The sequence below is a fragment of the Macaca thibetana genome, chromosome 6, assembly GCF_024542745.1.
Source record: "Macaca thibetana thibetana isolate TM-01 chromosome 6, ASM2454274v1, whole genome shotgun sequence".
Lineage (NCBI taxonomy): Eukaryota > Metazoa > Chordata > Mammalia > Primates > Cercopithecidae > Macaca > Macaca thibetana.
This window is the reverse complement of record NC_065583.1, coordinates 76190745-76218360: the sequence shown is the minus strand read 5'-3', so window position 1 is coordinate 76218360 and position 27616 is coordinate 76190745.

The window sequence follows — 27616 nt, the reverse complement described above, 5'->3', positions numbered from 1 at the left end:
CCAAATAAAAGTAATGAACCTAGCATTTTCTATTTAAAATATAAAAAAAATTCTTTTATTAACTTGCTTTCAGTTAATTTCATTCATTCTAAGATGCTCATTTTTCTACATTTAATTATATCTGGAATGAGAATTTACCATACCACTGATGTGGTAGAAAACCAACAAGTCATAGTTTGATTCACAGGTTTGCTCTTTCTCTTTCTTGGTGTCGTATAAAATAATGATGCATCTTACAACAGATGTAAACCTTAGATTTGATTAAATACAGTATAGCAAAGAAAACTGACCAGTGATCTTTACAGTCAACTATGCTTTACAAAGATCAAATATGCCACATTAATAATGATGTAAATATATTACTCATACTTGTTGATATAGATTCAGAGCTTCTGATTAAGAAAATATTTCTATTTTTGTTGATTTCAAATTACAAAATTGTCAGTGCATAGCCTATAACTGATTACTAGTTAACTAATATTACAAAGCATTTTACTTTAAAAATACATTGTAGTTTAAAATTCAAAAAAGGCTTTGATTTGACATAAATATTGTGCAATAGTAAACAAAAATATAAAAATTGTAAATTTATTAATGATACCATATGCCATGAAAATGTTTTCTATACATATACAAATTCTAATATATGCCTCATTTTGTCCCCATAGTTCTGAAAATACATAGGCAAAAATGAATACTACTATGAAATGTGGTTTCTTGATCTCCCATTTAATTAGTGTGAGTTAAACCTCAATAATCCTTGGTAATTCTGTTTTTACATTTCTTTGTTACATATCAGAAGTTTACAGCTTATTATGAAATCTTAAGCTAACATTTTTGGCAAAAACATTGGATTTGATATTATATGTGTTATTATTAGATGCGCTTTTTACTATTATCAGTTGACTGAAGGAAAAAAAAAAAAACCCAAATCTATGATTTGGTCAGGATTTCTTTGATTAAATAAACTACTTTGATGACTCTAAGTAGAATTCACATGTGAAGGAACATTGCACTCTCAATAAAAACCAGAAAAGGATTTTATAGTTGAGTGCATGTAGTATCACTAGCACCAAGTAACTACTGCAAACCTGAAAATGAACATCCTTCAGTATCACTAAACCAAAGGGTTTAAAATTTAGGGAACCTAAAACATAATTTCATGAAGTGCCTGATGTTTTATTATTTAAAAGAGAGACTTATCAAATATATTGATGCCTTTTAGTACTTACCCAAATGACTCTTTATATTACAAGTTTATACACCTTAAATTTAACATTTCAAATAAAAAGATTTTAAGTAAATTCCAGAACGCATAATTCAGCTATATTAGTCCGTTTTCATGCTGCTGATAAAGACATAGAGACTGGGCAATTTACAAAAGAGGTTTAACAGACTTACAGTTCCACGCGTCTGGGGAGGCCTCACAGTCATGGCGGAAGGTGAAAGGCACGTCTCATATGATGGCAGATGAGAAAAGAGAGCGAGCTTGTGCAGGGAAACTCCTGTTTTTAAAATCATCACGTCTCATGAGGCTTATTCACTATTACAAGAACAGCCTGGGAAAGACCCGTCCCCATGATTCAATCACCTCCCACTCACTGTGTTCCTCCCAGGGCACGTGGGAATTGTGGGAGTTACAATTCAAGATGAGCTTTGGGTGGGGACAGAGCCAAACCATATCATCAGCTGATACCAAAGGTCTGAAAAAACTTAAAATATATACTAAAGTTGACTGGTTTAAATTTAGAAAACGAATGACGATTTCTGTTATTTTGAGGCTTAATATAGCTAACACATGTATTTCTTCAATACAATTTCAAAAACTATTTTTAACAAACTAACATATAAGGGAATCAACATATTTCACTACTATATTTATCTTTACGTAAATAACGAAAAATATTTTTATAGATCTACTTTGAAGTGAAAAGTAAAACATGTTGATGTCAGTGAGTTATCTATTTCACATATAACAAGCAAAACCAGCACTTGAGAAAAAACAAAATGATACAATTAACAGTTCACTGGTTACAAAGATGCTTAAAAGAAAAATTCCCCTATCATGGCAAACTTTGTGTTGAAAAAGAAAAGTGTCATTAGCCACCACAGAATACCTAAGATAAAATCAAATATTGATATTATTTAAGAGACTCTTCTTTAAGAGTTTTCTAACCACAGCTTAATTAATCCTCACAAAAACAAAAGAAGAAAAATAAGTCCTACCAAGACATTTTTATTGTCTCTTTCTACAAATTCAGTTACATTTATATGATATACCTTAAAGGGACTACAGAAACCCCAACTTCAGAAAGAATGGAAAAACATTATAATTATGTAGTATAATTATGAGTTTGTTCCTTCTGGTATGATAAAATGTTCTGAGCTATGCTGTATAGGCTGTGCACTTATGAACATCAGTACTTATATTGCTGTGTAAAATGAACAGCCACTGAGCTCTAATGGGCTTCATTTTGTGTTTTAAAATTCCTGAGAATGACTTTGAGATCATTAGCTCTATAAGAACTAACGCATGCTGCTGCTCATAAAGGAACATAATGAAGTAAAAACATGAGAGTAGCTAACCTTAACATTGCCTTAATTCTAAAAAGAAGAAATGTGTATACATATTTTTTTGCCATCAAATGGAGGAATAAATTTTTTAAAATGTGGTATGTTATCTTTTTTATATTTAAAAACATCATTCAAAAAGAATAATGAATGCTTAACAAATAGAATTTTCGTGGCTAAGTTAAAGGTAATTCTCCCTGAGGCTTTTTCAACTGAAGATCTATATTTGGACCACAAGATAAGTCATCAATTCAAGATCAGGTGACCATCATCTCTAGTGGTTGGACAATAGATTGCTAATCCTCTCTATACATCAATTTATAACATACTTTTGGCCCCTAAAAAATAATGTTCAGGGCCAGGCATTGTAGCTCACACCTATAATCCCAGCACTTTGGGAGGCCAAGGTGGGCGGATCACTTGAGGTCAGAAGTTCAAGACCAACCTGGTCAACATGGTGAAACCCCGTTTATACTATAAACACAAAAATTTGCCAGGCATGGTGGCACACACCTGTGATTCCAGCTATTCCGGAGGCTGACGTATGAGAACTGCTTGACCTGGGAGGCAAAGGTGGCAGTGAGCCGATATCGTGCCACTGCAATCCAGCTTGGGTGACAAAGCGAGACTGTCTCAAAAACGAAATCAAAACCAACCAAACAAACAAAGAAACAAAAAACAAATAACAATGTTTGGGAAAACTCACACTTGCTAGGAGACCACATATTATTTTGATAAATAAAGTACCCTTACTCCTTCCTTAGCAATCTATCAATCTTAGTGTGTGGCCTTGAAGGTCTGGTTATTTAAATATTCATATGACACCTAAAGCAAGGAAAATATAATTATCTGCTACATAATATATATAATAATTTAATACTGTAAGGTTTTCCAAACAGTAGGTATTTCAATTAAAAAAAAAATGTTTCTTGATCATGAACTCCAGATAATGAACTGACCATGTTTCTATGGATTACAATACATAGCCTTTAATTGCTGCCTATAATACAAATAACCTATGGAAGCTATAAAAGTTACAGCCCTGATGTAAGTGATGTTGTATTTTATTGAATAACATGCCTATATTAAAATTGTGGATCATTTTTTGTTAACTTAGTTGTATGTAATTGATTTAAATTCCAGCGAATATGATTCCTATTAATGAAATGAATGAGTATACAATTTCCAAATATATCTGACAATGAAGAACAGTACAAAATTATGATACTACTGATACAAAAGCAAAACTTATCTTCAAATTTAAATGCCTTTTTCACACCAAGACTTTAATGAGAGTTTTTATTTTTAAGTTTAAATTTCCAGTCTTGTTGGCAAATATATTGCAGGTACATTTGTGGTGTTATAAAAGAAAAACAGTAGTGGATAATATTATAATCAAATGTTTCTAAGTTGTATTAAAATATTCAATCTGTTTAAGTTAAAATACAGAGTGTTTCATTTTTGTACCTTCCATCCAGATTAGTACCAGTTTATAGAACCTAGTCCCCCTCCTGTTCCTCACCAAAGCAAATAATCCCTCTTACAATGACAAATGGTTAAAATAATAGAATGTGTGATTTAGTACTAGAAACTAGAGGGAATTATTATGAATTCATAACAAATCTGACCATATTTCCCCTAGATGCTTTTATGAGTTAGATAATAGATATATTTCCATTAAGACAGAGAGAATTGAATCACATATTGTTTCTTTGAAAGAAATTATTGGAATAAAGTAAAAGAGATATTACTGAAATCTTCCTTCGAGACCCTCTAATTAGAAAAGGTGATAATTAGAAATCAGTCTAGGTCATGAGACATAGTCTTCTATAATGTTTTGGTCACACAATTCAAAACTAGTTCAAGTGAAAAGTTTCAGAACCAATGTGCCCACACCAAACCGAAAGCAATCAGGGCCCCAAATCATTTCATTCCCCATGTGGTTTCATCCTGATGCAGTAGGCAGTTTCTTCCATCATAGGGAATCACATCAGGAAGGCGGTTGAAAACACCAAAAGGAAACCTAGAGCAAAGGCTGAGCTATATAAAAATATTAGATATGGAGAGCTTGCTCCTAGGATCACCTCGTTCCTGAAGCTCAAAGGGTAATATATTTGAAAAGAAGATTTTTGTTGCTGTTCTTTTCTTTTTTTTCTTTTTTCTTCTCCTCCTCCTCCTCCTCCTCCTCCTCCTCCTCCTCCTCCTCCTCCTCCTCCTCCTCCTCCTCCTCCTCCCCTTCCCCTTCCCCTTCCCCTTCCCCTTCCCCTTCCCCTTCCCCTTCCCCTTCCCCTTCCCCTTCCCCTTCCCCTTCCCCTTCCCCTTCCCCTTCCCCTCCCCCCCCCCCCCCCCCCCCCCCCCCCCCCCCCCCCCCCCCCCCCCCCCCCCCCCCCCCCCCCCCCCCCCCCCCCCCCCCCCCCCCCCCCCCCCCCCCCCCCCCCCCCCCCCCCCCCCCCCCCCCCCCCCCCCCCCCCCCCCCCCCCCCCCCCCCCCCCCCCCCCCCCCCCCCCCCCCCCCCCCCCCCCCCCCCCCCCCCCCCCCCCCCCCCCCCCCCCCCCCCCCTCCCCTTCCCCTTCCCCTTCCCCTTCCCCTTCTCCTTCTCCTTCTCCTTCTTCTTCTTCTTCTTCTTCTTCTTCTTCTTCTTTTTTTTTTTTCCTAGGAGTACTCTACTACACTAGGGCCTATGTTCTCAGATCCACCTTCTACCCAACTGTTGACTCACTGAACTGGTTACATAGAAGTATATTATTTAGATCTTCATTTTTAGCATACTAATAAACAATGAAGAGACAAAAGAAAAACTAAAAAGTATTAATAACTATCAAACTAATTAACTTCTTCACATTCAAAGATGTACAAACTGATCAGAAGGTCAACAGAGTTCTTAAAAATATGAAAGAAGTGATGGAAAAGTCAAGAAAATACTGAAAATAAAGAAAATATTATGACAACGCTCAGATATTAAAATATACTATAAAATTATGATGATCAAAATAGTGTGGTCATAGCCAAAGGCCAAATATCAATAGGACAGAAAACTCAGAAATAGAAGTTTAAAATGTGTATGAATATGTGTATATTCTTTTATGTACGTAGTTTTTCATATCAGTTGTGAAAAGATGATTGCTGCAAAGATGCTGAATCTATGTATTAGCTATTTAGTGGCAAAAATATGTTTAGCTAATTAGCTATATATAAAAATTAATTATAAATAAAGATGTTAATAAAACTTGATACCATAGAATAGTAATACATGTTGACTGGAAATTCTTTATAAGCAGTATCATCATTTCCCATAACGATATGATAGCATCATAAAACTAAAGAGAAATATTACCTGTAAAGGAAAATACAGATAGAACCACCATCAAATAAAAAATCTGGACTTAAGAGGCAATCTTATTTTAAAAGACTTACAATAAGAAGAATTTTCCAATCCTAAGATTCATAAACACGTGATGCTCTTTCCCTTCCCCTTAGGGATGGGGCTTCCTGAGAACCAAACTGCAGAGACTGTTACTGCTCTTTTCGATTTAGCCACCCAGAGAGGTTACCAGGCTCTGGGCTGGTACTGGGGAGTGTTTACAAAGTCTTGGAATGTGATTCATCTTCAGATCTTTCAGACCTGGATACCAGCACCTGCTCCATTGATGGTAGCAGCGGAGTGAAATGCACTCTGTGAGGGCCCTTGGTTGCAGTTTTGTTTAGTGTGCTGGTTTTGTGTTGGTTGGCCTCCAGCCAGGAGGTGGGGCTTTCATAACAGCATCAGCTGTGGTAGTATGGGGCGGATACAATCTTAACCTAGGATCACCTGGACAAGTATTCAGGTTTCTCAGGCGATCCGCAAGGCCATAGAACGCCCAAGAGATTATGTCCTTTGTCTTTGGCTATGAGGGCAGGTAGAGAAAGACCATCAGGTGGGGGCAGGATTAGGCATGTCTGAGCTCAGATGCTCCTTAGTCATGGCTTGCTGCGGCTGCTGTGGGGATGGGGTGTGGTTCTCAGGCTGGCAGATGGAGTTATGTTCCCAGGGGGATTATGGCTACCTGTCTTGTGACATACAGGTAGCCAAGGAAGTGGGGGAAAGCTGGCAGTGATGCGCCTCACCCTGCTGCCATTCAGCTTGAAAGGCCAGTCTCACTCCCACCATGCCCCCACAATAGCAGCAAGTTTATGTCCAGGCAGCTGGTGAGCAGGGCCGAGAACTTGCCCCAGGCTACAATCCTCCCTGCTGAGAAAGCAAGCAGGGCTTTCAGGCTTTGAACCTTCCCACCTGCCAAGGTTTCTGTGCTCCTATCTGCACTTCCCATTCACACCCTCCCCTGGATTCTGTCTAGGAAATTTTGCATTTGGTCAAAACTGTTACAAAGTTCAGCTGGAAGTTTCCTTCTCCCTATGATCATTCCCCAAATCCACTGGCAGTTCTCCCCAAACACCCCCACAAGATGAAGTCAGGAATGGCTTCCCTGGAGACCTAGCATGTCCACAGGACTCTTCCTACTGTTTCCTCTACCCCTATACTTTGTTCAGCTCTCTAAATTCATCTCAGCTCCAGGTAAGGTCAAATCCTTCTCCCATTATCTGGACCTTCATGTTCCCCAGTGAGGATGTGTGTTCAGGGGTGGACGTTTCCCCTCTAACACTTTGGCACTCGCAGTTTTTTGGCTGTCTCATGGAGCCTGTATCAGCAAGCCACTTCCTTCAAAGGATCTATGGATTCTCTCAGTTTTCCTGGTATGTTCCTGCAGTAGTTCTTGGAGCAAAAGTTCACGATGTGAGTCTCCACATGCTCCTCTGTCTGCCCTAGTGGGAGACACAAGTTAGTCCTGCCTCCTGTTGAAATGGGAAAAGTTCCCTTACCCGCCTTGCAGGATGCATGATGGGGTGGTGGCTGGCTCCTTCTGTGTCCCACTGCTCAAACTTCTAGGGGGAGCGTGCAGATGGGCAGGCTTTGGGACTCCGACGCCATAGCAGTGTCTAGGGGTGTATGTTCACAGCTGAAGCCTCAGTGGGTGTGTGTTACAGTGTGTTCTTTCAGTTTAGCAGTCTGTATGCAGCTTGTGGTAGTCAGCTCAGTTAGACCACCCCCTGCCTTATTGCAAGGACAGAGGGCTTTCTGTATCCAGGCTTCTTGCCTTGGTATACCACAAGAATCGGATCACACACAGGCTTGGAGAATGAATGCAAGGTTTTATTGAGTGGAAGTAGCTCTCGTCAGATGGGGGAGCCAGAAGACAGATGGAGTGGATAAGTGGTTTTCCTCTGGAGCTGGGTGCGGGGGTGGGGGTCAGGGCATGGCAGGCCAGGGTGGTCTTGGGAAATGCAACATTTGGGCAGGAAAACAGAAATGCCTGTCCTCACCTAGGTCAGTGGGAACAGGCCCAGGGGTGGAGCCCTAGCCAAGGACCTGCCCCTCTCTCCCCAGCAATTCCGTGTCCTGCTCCCATATCACTATTTGCCACTTTTTCTATTTTTTTCAAAAGGACATTTCTTTTAGAGCAAAGAGTAAACAATCTAAAAAGTACTGATGGTTGAAAAATGGGCTGAGCATGTGGCATGATGAGCAAACTGCTTAGGCAGGTCTTTCTCTGAGGCCTGCCAATTCTTGAAAGGGCTATAAAGGAGTGGTTTTTTCATGTGTCGGTGCCTTGTTAAGCTCAAAGATGGGTCAAGGTTCAGGCGCTTACAGGAAGGGGATAAGCTTGACTAAAGTTTGGCCAAGTCAAGTCAGCAGGTATTTTGTTCAAATTGGTCACTCCACAAAAAAAGGTGACAGTTCTACAAAATTATAAATAGCAAAGAGTCAGCTGGGAAAACATTTGCATCTATTGTTGAAGGAACTTTTATTAATCATTAAGAAAAGTACAAATAATCCACCAGAAAGTATGTACATGCATTTTAAAAGAATCCTGCTCTAAAAATCTATGATTTCAGTGATACTAAAAATGAATCTCTAGTTTTTATTTAAAACTGTTTTGAATATCTCAATTTCCTTTTTTTAAAAAGTCTTTAAATAGCACTCTAATATTCTGAATAGAAGGTTCACAACATTGGTATCCAGAATGCTATATAATCGAAATCAATTTTACTTTCATTGAACACTATTACAAAAGGCACATTCTATAGGAAGCAACTGTAACTTATAATGCTCTATATTTAGGACTGTCATCTATCTCTAAGGGGGAAGTCTTTAATCTTTTGAGGTCATATGCCTTTTTTCAGAATCTCATGAAATTTATAGTTATCTTTTCAGCAAAAATGTACATGAACACAAGACTCAATTTCAGTTTTTACACATATCTCCTAAACCTATCAATGCTTTCCTAGGCTATATGTTAAACCGCTATGTATTAAAATCACCACTGTATCATCCTTAACTATATTCTCCAATGGAACTGAATTTTTTCAGAGTCTGGTTCAGGAAAGTAAAGAGAGAGTTCAGAACTGCCATGTGAATCATCACGTTCTCACTGAAAGGCATTTTTAATATTCATACAAATTCTCTAGCTAAACTCCAGCTGATCTGAAAGAACTCTCAATTATAGTGAAATAGGACAAACTATTTTTTTTTTCTTAAAAGGGGTACAGTTTAATTTATTTATATTTGCTGACAACCATTTCCATAGCCTGGGAGTTACTTTCTTTAATTCTCTGCTGTTCTCAAATTGGCACTTTCTTTAAAGTTCAGGACCAATTGTATCTTATCTTTGAAACATTTTTAGTTTTCTACTTTCTTCCCATTTAAAAATTCTTGGATAAATACTCAATGATTTTGAAAGAAGTACAAATGTTACAATATTTTACATGGCATGGAACATTTTTCAGCTTCTAAGAATATTCTGGCTACCTGAAGTTTCCCAGTTTAGTGTTTTCTATGCTGTCTGCCTTTATATAGCTGTATTTTTGGTAATACTTTAGTTTTTACCTACAAGATAGTATTCCAGTCTCACCCAGAAATCTTTCCTAACCAATCCCAAGATCGGATTCAGGTGTCTCTATTATGCACTCTACCAATAACAGCAAGCCTCCACCATACTATCTTATTTCCGTCTTGAAATCACTTACCCTCTTCTGTGTGTCTTTCTTAAGAGATTATATTATACATATATTTTTCTCCAATATAGCACTGTAATTTTTGACTTACATTATTAGCAAATTTAACAACTATCTATTCGCCTTCCCTATGTAGGTCATTTATAACGATTATGTCCAGAAAAATACAAAAAAATTACAAACACCAACTCTAAAACTTTTCTTTAAACTGGCACTGAGCCATTAATCAGCACCATTTAAATCGGTCTTTTAAATCATGATTAACATGATCAATTTTACCAGCATCTAGTTCATGTAGAGGCTTTTAATCTCAACAATAACAAAGACACAAACGAAAACTCATCACATTTCTCAAAAATGTTGCACCTCACAATTTTTTTTTTTTTTTTTTTTTTTTTTTTTTTTTTTTTTTTTTTTTGAGACGGAGTCTCACTCTGTTGCCCAGGCTGGAGTGTAGTGGCCGGATCTCAGCTCACTGCAAGCTCCGCCTCCCGGGTTCACACCATTCTCCTGCCTCAGCCTCTGGAGTAGCTGGGACTACAGGCGCCCGCCATCACGTCCGGCTAATTTTTTGTATTTTTAATAGAGACGGGGTTTCACTGTGTTACCCAGGATGGTCTCGATTTCCTCACCTCGTGATCCACCAGTCTCGGCCTCCCAAAGTGCTGGGATTACAGGCGTGAGCCACCATGCCTGGGTACACCTAACATTTTTAATATTTTTACATCCACTAATTTAGAAACTCTCTAAAATTGAAACGATGTTGAAATAACATGATTTCTTTTTTAATGAAAGCAATAATGTGCCTAGTCATTTAGCTAAATGTAAAAAATATCCCTTTAACCCTATTTTTTGGAAGAAACGCCTAACAGCATTCAAATTCACTTAAATATTCCTATTACTATTTACAAATCTTCAGTCATGCCTGTTTTTAAAGAGACATTATTTTGGGTGCCTCTGATTGCTTCTATGCCAGTTAATTGATTGATCTTGTTTGTCTTCAAATTTTAAGTGTTTTAAAAATATAACAACACTTCTTAACTATAATTTTATTTATTTCTCTTTACAAATTTAAGGAGTTCTTTTTTAGGAATTTATAGAAAACAGTAATAATTATTATCTACCTATTGTTTCCCATACCAACATAATTATTTACTATTCTGGGAAAAAAGTTAAAACTTCCAGACTACCAAAATTTTAAAGAGAGGTTTTCAATCTGACATGCATATTGGACTCACCTAGAATATTTTAGAAGGAATATGATGACTAGGCCCCACAAAAAGAGGATCTGATGTAACTTTCCTGAGGTGGATCAAACCATGGGTATGTTTTTTTAACACCCCCTACATTGATTTTATATTTCAGGCAGAGTTTAAGCCAATGCTCTGAAGAAAGCAATCTGTTTTTATTTCTTTCCAGGCTTTTACAAAAACATATTGCCATAATTTGCTCCTGGATCATGATCCTGTGACTCTTTGCGGTTCTCATTTTTTAATGTAATAAATATAATTTTTTAAAAATTAAAATTTTATTTTACTGTAATAAACTATAATTTTAGCACAGGAAAATACATGAATAAATTTATTTTTAGAGTGAGACATCTTTATAGGTAAAACTAATCTTATATACAATATTAGTATTCTGTGAGTCTTCCAAATGGCCTTGTCAACTTCTTTACATACATTTATTCTCTAGTTACTTAGCATGTGTCTTCATCTTCTGCATCTTCTAGATTAAGTAGTATCAACTGATTTAACTTATATAGAAGCAACCAAAAGAATACTCATTACTCTTTTTAAAAAATAAATAAAAATAACAATGATAGTAATAATGATCATCACAATAAAAGTAAGAAATTATTTGGAAATAATTTAAAAACTAACAAAAATTGAATAACGCTCCCCCCAAAAATGAGAAGAAATTGAAAATGATTTCTTGGGGTTCTTGCAAAAATTAGAAGAAATATATGTAATCAACTGTCATGAAAGTACCTAAAATTTATTCTTTACTGATTAAAAACAGCCTTGCATTTAAAGATTTAGAGTAATTTTGTAGTTTTAGTATCAGAAGAAAGTGTAAGTGAATTTTAAATAATATCCTTAAATAATGCAACATTTCATGTAACCACTGTTATATAATATAGATTTTGAGATATGAAGATTTTTAGGCCTGACCTTACCACATTCTCCATATAGTACTAACGTCTAAATGAGAAAACTTTTCATAAAAACTTACATTTATAAAATCACAATGTCAGTTTTCCAATTTTTTTGAGTAGCTTAAAAAGACAGGAAACATTGTTATATATCACTTATCTTAATATTTTTCCGTAATTATTATCCAACTTGCGACTAAAGATTAATCAAAATTATAATATGTACATGACTAAATAGGTCAGTATTTAAAACTATGTCATTACATTAACTTTCCCTTTTCAAAGATTAACTTCAGGCACTGAGTTTCCCCAACCAAAAAAAAAAAAATTATAGAAATAATCTATTAACTCTGAGGTGGCAATTTATATATAAGTATTTTCAATTTATTTAACTTTCAAGGACTGTTAACATAAATGTATCAATGTTACTTTCAATATGCCTACAGATAAAGAGGTTCAAAAAGTACCAATTTGTTTTCTCCACAAAGAGCATTATTTTATTCTAGCTGTGCATACTCAGTATTAGATAGGACCAAAAGAAAGGAACATCTTGACTCCTTGGATTGCCATAGAATTCAGTAAAAGCTCTGTGGAAATTTTATACCTGTTAGTGTCTTGTCATCTCTTCTATGATCAGCTAAGGTCTCATTACCATCATCTCTTGTATGTGGCTCCCACTTTAACATCAGTGCCATTCAGTGTATCATTCACAGAATAAGCAATTCACATTTTAATTACCTTTCACCCAGTTGCTTAATTTTTTTTTCCCTTTCTTTCCTTTATTCATTTAGTTGCATTTTACTGAAGTGTAACACATACAAAAATTGCATAAATTATGACTTCTCCCGCCTTTTTACAATTAATTTCCAGGAATACTATCTATGCATACAAGTATCTAAATATTATAAACATGTTGTTTTCCCTTGGTAGCAATCCATTTTACTTTTTCCTAACACATATTTTGAGATAGGGTGTCACTGTGTCACCCAGGCTGATCTTAAACTCCTGGATTACAGGCACAGGCCACCGTGCTTGGCTTTCCTTTTTTCTTCTTAATAGTGTCTTCATGAAGGGAAGTTCTACTTTTAATTTATTCTTGTATGTCAATCTTTATATTTAATGCTGTTTCATGGCTGCTTAACAAATTATATTTATGCTTCAGAAAGCATTATTATTTTGATTTTTACCATTATTTCAAAATTCATTTAGAATTAATCTTGTATGTTATATGTTGTAGAGGTCATGTTTCACATTTTTCATGTAGATTAAGCACCCTTTCTTGAAAAAACCATCCTATCTCTACCGCAATGAAATATCACCTTGGCTATAATTCAAGTGAATGTATATGTGAGTATGAATCTGTTTCTAGACCCTCTCTTCTGCTTCATTGGCATATTGATTGTTCTGACAGTACCATACCACCTGTCTTAATTACAGATGGATTATAATTAACATTTTTTTAAATGGTTAAATAAAATGATCAAATCTAGAAACCTTTATTCCAAGATTTTTTATGGAGTCTTTTAATATTACATTATTATACTATGTAGATAATATATGACTATATTTTCTATTTCTCCTTTAGGAAATTTTGATATGGTTGGTGTTTTTCAGCAAGAAAATAAAAATGGTACGCAATAATTGAATTTGCCTCAAACCTATAGATCATATTATAACAACTGACATATTTATAATATAGAATGTTATTTAAGAAAAAAGGGTATAATATTTTATATAGTTGCATCTTTAAAATTACTTCAATATTATCTTGCAGCTTGGAAGAGATGTCTTACATGTCATTTGTTAGCTTTCTCTCTAGGTGTCAAGAAATTTTGATGATATTGTAGAAGGCATCATTTCTTAAACATAGTATAGTTACTTGTTGCTGGGATAAAAAGAACACAATTATTTTCTTTACACTCACCTTGTAAATAAGTGATTTTGCTAACATCTTTATTAATTTGAGGGAGGAGAATATATTTTAGAGATACATATTATAATATCTAAATATTTTGTCTTCAATAACAACAAAAAATTATTCAAGGACATTATTTAAAATTCACTTACACTTTCTTCTGATACTAAAACAAAGAAGTAGGAGACTAGGATTCATTAAAAGAAACAGTACAGATGGAGAGAAATCATCCCTGAGAAGGATTAGTCATTAGAATTACTGACATAGACTTTACATAAATTTTCTTAAATGTGCTTAAAAAGCTAAAGGAAATCATGGATAAAGAACTAAGGAAACCAGTACAATTATACAACACATACAAAATAAGAATATTGATAAAGATAAAAAAATATTTAAAAGGAAACAAATTCTGGAGCTGAAAAGTAAAATAACTGAAATTAAAATATTTCTTGGGGGTTCAACAGAAGAGGGAAGAGGAAGAGTCTGAATTTGAATATACATCAAGTGTAATTATCAAGTCTGTGCATAAAGCAAAAAAATGAAAAAAGGTGAACAGAAAAAAAAGAGCCTAAAGAATTTGTGGGACATAATTAGGACAATATGCACATTTGAGAGTGCTAGAAAGCAAGGGGAGAAAGAATATTTTCAAGATTAATGACTCCAAATGTTTCAAATTTGGTAGAAGACATTAATCTACACATTCAGAAAGCTCAGAAACGTTAAGTAGAATAAGTTCAAAGAGATCTACACTAGGACACATTATAACAAAACTTTTGAAAGACAAAGACAAAGAAAATCTCAATAGCAGCAAGAAAGAAGTGACTCATCACCTACTAGTTATCCTCAATAAGAGTAAGAGATTATTTCTAATAAGAATCCATGGAGATCAGAAATGAGTGAGATGGCATATTTAAAGCACTGAATGAGGTCAGCCACAGTGGCTCATACCTGTAATCTCAGCTACTCAAGAACTGAAGTTAGAAGTTGAAGCCAGGAGTTCAAGAATATTCTGTGTAACACAGCAAGACCTAATCTCTAAAAAAAATTTTTTAAGTGGTCAATGAAAAGAAAGCTGTCAACGAAGAATTCTCTATTCAGCAAAACTGTACTTTAAAATGAAGGATAAATTAAAATAGTCTCAGAAAAACAAAATCTGAGATTTGTTACCAATAAAATTACCCTTCAAAAAATGTTCAAGGTAGTCTTTTGGGTTGAAATGAAAGGACACTAGACAGAAACTCAAGTCTATATAAAAAAAAATAAAAATTACAAGTATAGATAATTGCATGAGAAAATATAAAAGCAAGTATAATTATCCTTTTCAGTTTTTAACGCCACTTCATGTTTTGAAAATACTTAAAAATATGCAAAAATAATTTTAAAATTTGTTACTGGACACATAAAGAATAAAGAGGTAATTTTGATAGCAACAATATGAAAGGTTTGGTGAAATCAAAAAAGCAGAGTTTTGTATGCTATTGACTCTGTAAGCTGGCTTCACTAATTTTGGTAATTTGTTCTCTCTCCACCCATCATTAATTCTGTTTTTATATTAGTATCTCTAAAAAATAAAATTAACCTTGTTAATTTGTCTCTGTTCATTTGTTTCCTGATTCACTAATATCTTAACTGTTCTTATCTTCACGTTTTCATTTCATCTACCATTGCAGATTTAGTATGTGCTTCTTTTTCTAATTTCTTAAATGGCATAATCAAAATATCATGTCACCTTTTTTATCTATGTATTTGCGAATATGAATGTGATTATATCAAGTTGAACTTATTAATCTTTATGATATATACTTATTAACATCTCTTCCATTCAACATATTTCCTAATTTACATTGTATTTCACCCATATACTGGATTTAGCTTTCAGTACAGTCTTAATTTTTACGCTTTAGAGATTTCAATGTTTCTAACCATATTCTACTATAGTCAGAAAACATAATGTTTTATTATTTGAAATTTATTAGATTAATTATCTTGACAGTTTTGGAAGATGTCCCATTTGCATGTGGTAAAACGGAAATTTTTCAATATTAAGATAATTTTTACATTTATAAATAAGTTTATATTGGTTAATTTTATTATATGTATCTTTTACATATTTCATAAGTTGTATTTCTTATCTTATTAAGGATGATCTTGTTATTGTCTTTTAACTTCTTCTCTTTAATCATTTCTTCCTTCTTCTCCTTTTACTTATCCTTCTCCTCCTCTTCCTCATCCTCTCCTTCTATTTCTAATCCTCATAAATCTCAATATCATGCACAAGTTTTAATAGTAGACTTTCTATATATAGAAAGAGATATTGGGAAGGCTTATGCAAATCTGTCCCTAAAGTTCAGAATTTCAGAGAACCTGAGAAGCTGAAGAAAGAGGCTGACAAATTCAATTTCTTAAAAAGAAACATTTGGTAGTGACTAACAAACAGAAACCATGTCTATATCTCAGGTACTGTGAGACAAGAGAGGGGATCCCTGTGTCATTAGTCCCTAGACCCTGGACTTATATATCATAGGTAAAGGTGTCTGTAGGAAAATCAAGAATACTATATGAATCTACCTAAAGACAGGATTTATGGTCAAGGTTGTTTTGGCCTAAAGATTTGTGGTAAGTATCTGCCCTTATACAAGGAACAATACTATTTGAATGGATATTTTTGTCATTTAAATTTGATAAAATTACAAATGCAGTGGGCTTAATACTCTATAATAAAACTATTCATTTTTCTAATATAAATTTGTTAGTTTTCTCATTTCAGTTTTTCTTGTGCATTGATCACAGAAAAAGGCATACATTTGACAGGAAGAAAAGTTTCACAATATTGATCTAAGATCCCACATCAAAAGCCTAGAAAGCAAAGAGCAAAATAAGCATAGGACAAAAGGAAGGCAGGAAATAAAAATTATAGAAGAAAAAATATAATTAAAAGCAGAACAATGATCAAGAAAATTAATGAAACAAAAATGTGGTTGTTTAAAAAAGGACAATAAAATTGATAAAGTTCTAGCAAGATTAAGTAAAAAGAGATCAAAGACAAATTACCAACATCAGGACTGAGACAGGAAAATTACTATACAACCCACAGACATCAGCAGGACAATAAAAAAAAAAAAAAAAAACACAATTAGAAATTCTACACACCTAAATTGGAGAATTCAGATGAAATGAATCAATCCATTTGACCACAAAACTACCACTACATATCTAATAGAAAAGAGATAATTTTATTAGCTCTATAACTCTAAGAGATTTAAATTTATATTTTAAAAATTCCCCAAAAGAAACCCCAGGTTTACATAATTTTAATTAAAAATTCTACCAAACATTTAAGGAAGAATTAGCATCAATCATATCTCAAGAAATAGAAGCAGAGGAAATATTTTCAATTCATTTTATGAAGACATTAATTTCCTGATATCGAACCAAAGATAGTACAAAACAGAAGAGTACAGAACAATATCCATAATAATTACAAAGACAAAAATTATCAATAAAAATTATATAGAATTCAGAAGCATATAAAAAGATTAAAACACAAAAATAGCTGTTTGATAGAGTTTGGATATTTGTTCCTACCCAAATCTCATGTTGAAATGTAATCTGCAGTGTTGAAGGTGGAGCCTGGAGCTGTTTGCATCATGAGAGTGGGTTCCTCATGAATGGCTTGGGCCATCCCCTTGGTGATAAATGAGCTCTCACTCTGAGTTCACATGAGATCTGGTTATTTAAAAGTGTACATCACCTCCTGCACTATCTTGCTTGCTCCCATTCTCGCCATGTGACATGTCTGCTCTCCCTTCACCTTCCACCATGATTGAAAGTTTTCTGAGACGTGCCTAGAAGTCAAGTAGTTGCCAGTACCATGCTTCCTGTAAAGCCTGCAGAACCATGCACCAATTAAACCTCTTTTGTTTTTATAAATTTGGAAACCACATATCTGAGAAGGGGTTAATATCCAAAACATATAAGTAACTCATATAAGGGTTAATATCCAAAACATATAAGAAATAATTGAATAGCAGATTAACAAACTACTCTAATATATAATGGACAAAGCAGCTGAATAGGTATTTCTCCAAAGAAGATATACAAATGGCCAAAAAACAAAAATGTGTTCAATATCTTTAGTCATCAAGGAAATGCAAATCAAGACCCCAATAATGTACCCCCAAAACAAATCCCACTGCTATTGCTGCTATAATTATCTGTGGGACCGAGGTGTGACATAGTCACATACCCCACAGCTTCCTACCTATGCTTTTCTCACTAGTGTGATCTCATCCTCCCAGTGGCAGGCCCACAGTGCAACCAACACATTGCCACCTGAACATTTTGCCATAATCTAGGGACCATGCTGCCCCTGCCTATCACAGCTAGTGCTTGAACACATTACCAGGGGCCTGAAGAGAAGCCCATTGGCCTGGTCCTGTTTCTCCAGTATCAAGCACACCATCAACAGGCTTGAGGGTTGTCCATTCCAATTTGTTCAGGTGTGGGCACCTGAACATTACTCCTATGGTCTGATATCAGGCTGATGCAACCGGCTAATTCCACCACAGCTGGCATCCACCCACATGTGCCACCTGTAAGCCAAGAAACTGGCCCATCCAATCCACCACAGCCACCATTAACACCATTTCACCATTTCAGACCACTGGATTCCAGTGGGTTGCTCCACCACTGCTACTGCCATCATAAACATCATACCTACTGTCCAGGACCTAAGAATGTGCTTATATTTCCAGCCCTCTGCTGCCACTGCTGGCATCCAAGAAATCCACCTGGAGGCCCAAGAATTGGCCTAGACCCACTAACACTGGAGCCACCAGACACTGCTCTGAGGCTCAAGGTCAGGCACACTCCACCTATCATTGACACAACTGAGGTCCAAAGACTGGCTCCATTGACATCTCAGCCCCCGGCAGAACTGCACAACAGCCTCCAATAATAACATACCCTAAGAGAATAAGGAAATCAAGATATCACTGTCACAACTTACAGCCAAGGAAAACATACAGAGACTGCACTATTACATGGACCTGTAATCAAAACTAAAATGATCTATCCAACCAACACAACAGATACATATTTATGAAAAAGTTGTCCTATATGAAAGCAAATTCATAAAACTGGAAGAAGTATCTGTGACACCAGATGCACCAATATAAATTTAAGGACACAAGAACATTCAAAAAATGAGAAAATGTGACACTTTCAAAGGAACACAATACATTTCCATTAATAGAGCCCAAGCTAAAGGAAATTCATTACATCCCAGATACATAATTCAAAATATTGATTCTAAATAAGCTCAGGATTCTGAAAAACAATACAAAGGATTCAGAAAAACAACTTAGGATGTGAACAAAAAATAGATATTTTATATAAAAAATTCTGGAACTGAAGAATTCATTGAATTAAATACAAAATACATTTGAAGATTTCAACAGTAGACTAAATCAAGCAGAAGAAAGAATATCAGAACTTGAAGACAGGTCATGTGAAAGAAAAAATGAAGAAAAAAAGGAACAAAAAAGCACAAGTCAAACCTTTGTGATATTTGTGAAAATACAAATCAAACAAACATTTGAATTCTGGGTGTCTTGGGGGTGAAGAAATAACAATCACATTGGAAAACCTATTTAACAAAACAATAAGATGAAAACTTCTCAAGTCCAGCAAGAGATGTAGACATCCAGATAGAAGAGCCTAAGAGAGCCCCAAACAGATATAATGAAAAAGGTTCTTTCCATGGTACATTATAGTCAAATTGCCTAAAGTCAAGGAATAAAACAGGATTATAAAATAAAAAATAAAAGCAAAAATAGAAAAGCATCTAGTCACCTATAAAGAAATTTCCATCAGATTACCAGCAAATTTATCAACAGAAAAGCTACAGACCAAGAGAGGATTAGATGACATATTTAAAGTGCTGAAAGAAAACTGCCACTTGAGGATTATATTTAACTCTCTCTTTTTATATATATATATATGTATTATATACATTTATATATATGTATTTTATGTATATATAAAATGTCCATCAGGACATAAAATATTCTCCAAGAAAGGCCATGTGTTAGACTACAAAAAAAACCTCAATAGATTTTTAAAAATCAAAATGATATACTTTGGGAGGCTGAGGTGGGCGGATCTTGAGGTCAGGAGATCGAGACCATCTTGGCTAACACGATGAAACCCCATCTCTACTAAAAATACAAAAAATTAGCCAGGTGTGGTGGCAGGCACCTGCAGTCCCAGCTACTCGGGAGGCTGAGGCAGGAAAATGGTGTGAACCCGGGAGGCAGAGCTTGCAGTGAGCTGAGATCGCGCCACTGCACTCCAGCCTGGGCGACAGAGCAAGACTCCACCTCAAAAAAAAAAAAAAAAAGTAAAAAAATCAAAATGATATCAAATATCTTATTCTCAGACCACAAAAGAATTAAAGTAGAAATAAATACCAAGAGAAACTTTGGAAACTATACAAATGCGTGGAAATGTCACAACATGTTCCTAAACACCACGGGACGAATGAAGAAATTAAGAAGAAAATCAAAACAGTTACTGAAACAAATTAAAATTAAAACACAAAATATCTAAATCTATGGATTACAGCAAAAACCATGCTTATATGGAAATCTGTAACAATTAACACCTACATCAATAGAAAGATTTCATGTAAACAACCTAGGAATGCACCTCAAGGATCTAGAAAAGCAAAAACTTATCTAACCTGAAATTCACAGAAGGAAAGAAATAATAAGGTGCAGAGCAGAACTAAACAAAAATAGAGGCTAAAAAAGTATTACAAAGTATCAACAAAACAAAAACTTAATTCTTCAAAAAATGAACAAAACTGATAAATCACTAGGTAGACTAACTGAGAAAAGAAAAAAGAAGATCCAAATAGTCGAAATTAGAAATGAAAATGGAGACATTACAACTGACATCAAAGAAATACAAAAGATTGTCAGAGACTGTTATAGGCAAGTATATGCTGACACCTTGGAAAACCTAGAGGAAATGGATAAAATTGTCTAAATATACAACCTACTAAGATTGAATCAGGAAGAAACAGAAAGCTTAAATAGACCAATAATGCTTAGTGAGGGTGAGTAAGTAATAAAATGTCTCTCAATAAAGAAAGCCCAGAACCACATGGATTTGCAGCTGAATTCTACGGAACATACAAGAAAGAACTTGTACCATTCCTCCTAATATCAGTTTTAAAATATTAGAGAGGAGGGAACTCTCTCTAATTCACTGTAAAAGGTCACTGTTATTCTGATATCAAAACCAGGCAAGGACACAACAACAAAAACTAAAACTGAACAATATGCCTGATGAATACAGATGAATGCCTGAAAAATCCTCAACAAAATACTAGGAAACAAAATCCAACAGCATGTAAAAATGATAATACACCCTGGCCAAGTGAAATTTTTACCCAGGAATGTAAGGATGGTTCAACACACACAAATCGATAAATGTGATACAGCACATCAACAGAATGAAAGACAAGAAACATATGATCATCTCAACTGATGCAGAGGAAAGTATTTGCCAAAATTTAGTATCATTTCATGATTAAAAATCTGAATAACCTAACCATAGAAGGAACAAAAGTCAAAATAATAAAGGTGATAATTGACAAATCCAAAGCTAGTATCATACTGAGAAAAAGCTGACAATCTTTTCTCTAAGGTATGAAATGAGTCTAGTATGATCACTTTCACCACTCCTATTCAACAGAGTAATTAAAGTCCTAGCCAGAGCAATCAGGCAAAAGAAAGAAAGAAAAGAGGAAATATTATTTTTCTTTTTACGGCTAACCTAATATTTTATATAGCAAAACCAAAATATTTTACCAGAAATCTCTTAGAACAGATAAACAAATTCAATAAAGTTGCCAGATACAAAATTAACATACAAAAATCAGTAGAATTTCTATAAACCAATAAAGTAAATAAGGCAATCCCACTTACAATAGTTACCAAAAAAATAAAATACATAGGAATAAATACAACTAAGGAGGTAAAAGATTTCTGCCAGTAAAACTGCAAAACACTGATAAAAGAAATTGAAGAAGACACAAATGGAAAGAGATTCTATGCTCATGGATCAAAAGAATAAATATTATTATAATGATCATACCCAAACAATATATAGATTCAATGCAATCTCTCTCAAAATACCAACACTATTTTTCACAGAATCAGAAAAGACAATCCTTAAATTTGTGGAGAACCAAAAAGGATCCCAAAGCTTGAGAATGACACTACCTGACGTCAAAGTATATTACAAGACTAGAGTAGGCAAAATAGTATTTCACTGATACAAAAACAGACACATGGACCAATGGAAGAACAGAGTCCAGAAATAAATTCACATATTTACAGCCAACTAATTTTCAATAAATGCACCAAAAACATACAGAAGAATGGGCACCTTCGTCAATAAATGGTTCTGGGAAAATGGTAGATTCATAGGCAGAAGAATGAAAGAGTATTCTTATCATTTACCATATATAAAAATCAGCTAAAGATTGAATCAATACTTAGATATAAGACCTAAAACTATAAAATTACTAGAAAAACATATAGGGAAAACTAATTCAAGGCATCACTATAAACAAAGATTTTATGGCTAGGACATCAAAAGCATAGGAAACTATAAAAAATATTAGACAATGGAACTATATTAAATAGTTCTGAACAGCGAATGAAAACAATCACTAGAGTAAAAAGATAATCTACTGAATGTGAAAATATATTTTAAAACTATATGACAAGGGACTAATATCCAGAATATACAAGGAACTCAAACAATTCAATAACAAAAACCTAATAATTCAATTGAAAAGTAGGCAAAAGACATGAATACATGAATAGGTATTTCTCAAAGGAAGACACACAAATGGCTCATAGATATATAAAAAATTCTCAATTTTACTAATCATCAGAGAAATGTAATCAAAACAATGACATATCACCTTACATTGGTGATATGGCTTGGCTGTGTCCCCACCAAATCTCAACTTGAGGTGTATCTCCCAGAATTCCCATGTGTGGGGGAAACACCCTGGGGGAGGTAATTGAATCATGGAGGTTGTCTTTTCTGTGCTATTCTCAGGACAGGGAATAAGTCTCACGGGACCTCATGGGTTTATTAGGGGTTTCTGCTTTTGCTTCTTCCTCATTTTCTCTTGCTGCTGCCCTACAAGAAATGCCTTTCACCTCCTGCCATGATTCTGATGCCTCACCAGCCATGTGGAAATGTACGTCCAATTAAACCTCTTTTTCTTCCAAGTCTCAGGTATGTCTTTATCAGCAGCATGAAAATGGACAAATACACTTGTTTAGAATGGCTATTTTTAAAAAGACAAAATATAACAGATTATGTTGAGGATGCAGAGAAAAATGAACTCTCCTACACTATTGGTGGGAATGTAAATTAGTACAACCACTATGAAAAACAGCATACAGCTATCTTATAAAACTAAAAATAGAGCTACCATGTGATTCAGCACTCCCACTACTGGCTATGTATGCAAAGGAATATATATCTGTATATCATAGGGATACCTGCACTCTCATGATTGTCACAGCACTATTCACAATAGCAAAGATAAGGAATCAACTTAAGTGTCCATCGATGGATGAACACATAAGAAAAAAAATATGTATATATATATATATGGAATACTATTTGGGCATACAAAATAATGAAATCAGGTTATTTGCAGCAACATGAATGGAACTGAAGGTCATCATGTTAAGTCAGGCACAGAAGAACAGATACATACTGCATGTTCCCACTCATATGGGGGAGCTAAAAGAAATGTTAATCTTATGAAGATAGAAAATAGAATAATAGATTCCAGAGAGTGGAAAGGGTGTGTGGGTGGGAGGGGGGATATAGAGAGGTAGGTTAGTAGGTACAAAAATACAGTTAGATTGATTAAATAAGCCTGCATTTTGGATAGCAGAGTAGGGTGACTATAATTAGCCACAATGTATTATATATTTAAAAGTTGCTAGAAGACAGGACTTGAAGTGTTGCCAACACATGGAAATGAAAAATATTCAAGGTTATGGGTACTCCAAATACCCTGACAATCATTATACATTCTGTGAATGTAACAAATACTCACATGTGCCCCATGAATATATATATAATGTTTGTTTTCAGAAAAAAAAAAAAAAACCCTGATGAAATATCTCCTCACGCCTACTAGCATGGCTATTATCAGAAAAAGAATAAGTGTTGGTGAGTATATGAAGAAAAAGGAACCCCTGCACATTGGTGGTGGGAATGTAAATTGGTGCAGCAGCTATAAAAATTATATGGCGTTTTTCCAAAAAAATCACAAATAGAATTGTAATTTGATTCAATAATCTCACAATGGATGTATATCCAAAGAAATTAGAACCTAGATATCGAAGAGAGATTTGCACTGTGCTATTCATTGCAGATTTATTTACAATAGTGAGCTACAGAAACAACATAAGTGTCCATTGATGCACTAACAGATAAAGAAATTGTGGTACATACACACACTTGAATATTACTCAGCCTTAACAAAAAAAGCAAATTTTGCCATTTGTGACAACGTGGATAGACCTGAAAGACATTATGCTAAGTGAAAAAAGTCAAACACAGAAAGACAAATACTGCATGATATCATTTATATATAGAATCTAAAATAGTCAAACACATAGAAACAGAAAATAAAATGTAATTGACAGGAGCTGGAAAGAAAGGGAAATGAGAAGATGTTGGTCAAATGGTACAGTTTCAGTTATGTGAAATAAATAAGACCTGGAGATTTACTATACAACTTAGAACCTATGGTTAACATTATATTACTGCATACTTAAAATATTGCTAAAAGGTAGATCTTATGTTAACTGCTCTTAATGCAAGAGGAAAAGAGAAACACAAAGGTGGTAGGAAGAATGTTTTGGTGGCATTGATAGTGGTGATGACTTAATGGTTTTATGAATGTATACTTATCTCCAATTACATCAAATTGTATATGTTAAATATGTAAAGCTTTTATATGTAATCATATATCAATAAAGCAGTTAAAATTAAATACATAACTACACAATTTTTAAAAAATCAATTATTTACCATGACCAAGTGAATGCAAGACTAATGTAATATTTTAATATAAATCAGTGTAATCCAACATATTAACAGTCTGAAGAAGAAAAATCAAAAGATTTTATCAGTCAATTCAGAAAATCATTTAACAAATATCAGCACTGATGATAAACATAAAAATTTCAGGAAAATAAAAATAGTTGGAATTTGCTCAACAAGGTATAGAATATCTACCATTTTTTTTTTTTTTTTACGTTTTACTCCATGGTGAAATATTGAATGTTTCTTTTCCAATATTAGGGACAAGTCAAAGATGTTCACTGTCGGCACTGTTCAACATAATGCTAGAAATTTTAGCCAGCAGAATAAAACAAGTAAAGAAAATAAGAGGAATACAGACTGGAAAGGATGAAATAAACCTGTTTATCTTTGCAGTTAACATGTTATCTACACAGAAATCTGAAGAAGTCCAAATGAAATTTTATTTTATATATATGCATATATATGTGTATATATACATAGATAATTTGCACTCAGTAAGGTTGCAGGACACAAAACTTGTATTTTAATGCACTAGCAATAACTACATAAACACAGAAATTAAATATACAATACAATTTACTGTCACTCAAGGAAAGGAAATATTTTGGTGGATATATAACAAAACATGTCCAGGAAGTGCGTGTTGATAAAACACAATGCTGATAACAGCATCCAAATATCTAAATAAAGGAAGAGGTGCACTCTGCTAATGGATGGGGAAAAGTGATATATTAAGGCTCCAATTCTCCCAAAAAATGAAAGAAAGGTTTATGCAATTCATATTAAAATCACAAGTACCTTGTAGACACAGACAAGATTATTGTAAAATTGTATGGAAAGACAAAAGGAACTCGAATAGCTCATACATGTCTATCCAAATTCCAGACTTATTATAAGGATACAGAAATCATTATTGGTGGAGGTATTGACATATAAATCAATGGAACAAAAGAAGGAACCTAGAAATACACCCCCAAAATATATCCAACCAAGCTTTGACTGAAGTAATTCAATAAAGGAAAGATAGCCTTTTTAAGAGATGGTATTAGACAAATTAGACCTGCAAAGGGGAAAAAAAAAAAAAAAAAAAACCTTTCCTAGGTCTCATGCTCTCTACAAATTACTTACAATCAATAATGTACTTAATGCAAAACATAAAACTGTAAAACTTTCAGGAAAAAAGTAGGAAGTTATACTTGAAATCTAGAAGTAAATAAATATTTTTAAAATTTATTCCAAAGCATGATACATAAAAGAAAAAAAATTACAAATAGGACTTCAAAAACTTAACTTTTGTTTCATAAAAGCCCCTATTAAGATGATGAAAAAGATTAAGCTACAAAGTGAAATAAAATATTTTTGAACCACATATTTAACAAACACCATGTAGAATACGTAACAAATTCTCAAAACTCAATATAAAACAGCAAAAGACTCCAATTAGAAAATGAGCAAAATAAATGAGACTTTTTACCAAAGATAATATACGGATGACAAGCACATGAAAATACGTTTAACATCATAGCTATTTGGAAAATGAAAATTACTATCACAATCACATATCAATATACATGTAGCTAAATAGTGAAAATTAAAATTAATGAATTAACTAAAAACATAGCAACAGCACCATATTCTGAAAAGATGTGCAAAAAATTGGATCACTCTATATCACTGGTTGAAAGGTAAATAGTAGAGGCACCTTGGAAAAGAGACCATTTGTTAAAACAGTAGTTATACCTTTAACTACAAGATAACCAATAACTGCACTGCTGGATATCTATCCCAGATAAATGAGGAATTATTTCCTGTATCCAATCATTGTCTGTACTCAATTATTTGACATACTTAATTACTGAATAATTATTTACCTAGGAATTATAAACACATAGTAAAATATTTTAGTGGCCTTATTAGTAATATGCAAAAGCTGGAAACAACACAGATGCCCTCCAATGGATGAATACTTAAACAAAGTTTGGTATACTTAAACCATAAAATATTTTTAAGCAATAAAAAGTAACAGACTAGTGAGACATGCAACAGTCTGGATGAATCTTCAGAGAATTATGTTGACTGAAGGAAAAAAATGTCAATCCCAAAAGGTTACAATGTATGTGAATCCATTGATATAGCATCCTTGAAATGACAGAATTATAGAGATGCAAACTAGACTAGTGGTTGCCTGGGTGTGTCTAGTAAAGACTAACATGAAGGAACCCTTTATGTAATGGAAACACTTTGTATTTTGACTGTATTAGTTTCAATATCTTGATTATAATATTACATTATAGTTTTGCCCTTACTGTTTTAAGAAAGTCAGTAAAGAACATGTGGTGTCTCTACACTGTCTTACAACTGCATGTGAATATCCAATTATCTCAAAATTTTAAGGATGTTTAATTAAAAGAAAATCAATTATTATTTTTCACTCATTGATTTAGACACTAATTGGATGTGGGTTTATACAATATATTGGACTGAGAAGCACTAAATCTAGTGCTTCTTATTTACCGTATTGCTAGTTCCTATTATCAGTAATTGAACTTTCAGTTGCCTCTGTCTGCTTCCCCATCTAGACTATAGAAGTCTTGTTCTATTTTGTGTTATCATTTTAAATTTCTGTTTCCTTTAGACCCTCACATAAATTTTACTTTAGAGCTCTGCTATCTTTTTTATTTGTATTTATAAAAATTAGTATCTGTCTACATCTATTTACGTATTTATCACTATCTATTATCTATCTAGATTTATTTAAAGAAGAG